Source organism: Apium graveolens, chromosome 9 (assembly GCF_009905375.1).
Source record: "Apium graveolens cultivar Ventura chromosome 9, ASM990537v1, whole genome shotgun sequence".
Classification (NCBI taxonomy): domain Eukaryota; kingdom Viridiplantae; phylum Streptophyta; class Magnoliopsida; order Apiales; family Apiaceae; genus Apium; species Apium graveolens.
The window spans coordinates 131,648,701-131,650,537 of NC_133655.1; positions in this window are offsets into that span (position 1 = coordinate 131,648,701).

Below are 1,837 nucleotides of genomic sequence, written 5' to 3' on the forward strand. Positions count from 1 at the left end.
ACAGTTTTCGGTTGAATTTAAGGGCACGGTTAAATTCAACCGCATGCGGTCGTATTTATATACGATCGTAATTATGCGGTCGAATTTAGTACTAATTACAACCGAATAAATACAACCTTATTTATATGCAACCATATACGGTTGAGTTTAGCCGTGCTCCTAAATTCAACCGTATTCGGTCAAATTTAGCCTTACTAATTACAACCGCATAAATATAACCGTATTTATATGCAACCGTATACAACTGAGTTTAGCCGTGCTTCTAAATTCAACCGTATTCGGTCGAATTTAGCCTTACTAATTATAACCGAATAAATACAACCGTATTTATATGCAACCGTATATGGTTGAGTTTAGCCGTGCTCCTAAATTCAACCGTATTCGGTCGAATTTAGCCTTGCCAAAAAATGGAGAGAGTTTTCCCGCCAACGAATTTTGTACTAAATTCAACGGATTTCGGTCAAATTCGATTTTTAAAATGGCGGGAAATTTATGAAAAAAATATAGAATAAAATTTACACGAAATTTATATTTTAGTTCTTGCAAAAAGATCATTATGGTAGTCAGATATTTATGGTTCAATTAATAATTATACTTTGAGTTTCAATTTATTTTGTATTTGATTTAAATTATAATCCAACCATACGGATATGAAAATTATCAAAAACAAAGTGTACGGAAAAAAATAAGTAATTTGAATATTTAAATTTTAACTATTTTTACAAATTGAATTTAGGGGTTGAGATCCTAACACTAAAATAGTTCGACAAGTACTTCTTACTAGTGTTTAGTCCCATACCGATGTTTTGATTTTTTTTTAAAATTTTTTGTGAATGATCCAACCTTACAGATGTCAAGATCTATATATTTTAGTGATATGATAAAAATTTTGGAAAAAAATAAATGTATTTGCTTTGCTATTTTAACAGTCAACCAATAGTTTGACTAGTACTTTTTACTTGTGTTTAGTCTTATATTGATGTTTCAATTTTTTTAAAAATATTTATGAATGATCCAACTGTAAGGATGTCAAGATCTATATATTTTAGTGATATGATAAAAATTTTAGAAAAAATTAAATGTATTTGGTTTGCTATTTCACCAGTCAACTAATAGTGTATGATCAATAAAGGATCTACCCCTTCCAGTGAAGGAAGCGAATGTTCAAGGCTGATCCACTTATGCTAGTTCAGGAATCTCTGGCCAGAGTGAATGAAATTAAAAAGGAGTTTCTAATTTGCATAGAACTATGCATAGTAAATGGTAAGCAAGTGATTGAATTAGATAGGCTTGACACGAGATCCATGCCTTGTATTTAATCGGAACATTGTAGGGTAGAAGGAGTTTATTGTACGGTAACTATTCACTGACAGGTTCTTGGTATTTTAAGCAGTGAATTCATATTATCCGGATAGTCGCGATATGTTGAGAAGCATCACTCATGATGTAGAATAAATATGATTAATTAATTAATCATATTTAATAAATTAGAGAATTTATATAAATAATGATAAAATAGTTGTATTATTATTTATTTCTACTACCGGCTTAATATTGAACCTATAGGGTCACACCATAAAAAGAGAATGATTTAATGATGGAGGAATTAATTAATAATGGCTAATAATTATTTATTTATGAAATAAATAATTAATTGGCAAATTTAATAATTGATTAAATGAGATTTAATTGATTATAAATTAATTAAGAAAAGTTCTTAATATTATTAATTAAAGGATTTAATTTTTGGAAATTAAATCAAGAGAGAGAATTATTTCTAAAGTGTTTAGAAAAAGGATTAATGATTAAAAGGTGTTTTAATTATTAATGAGAATAA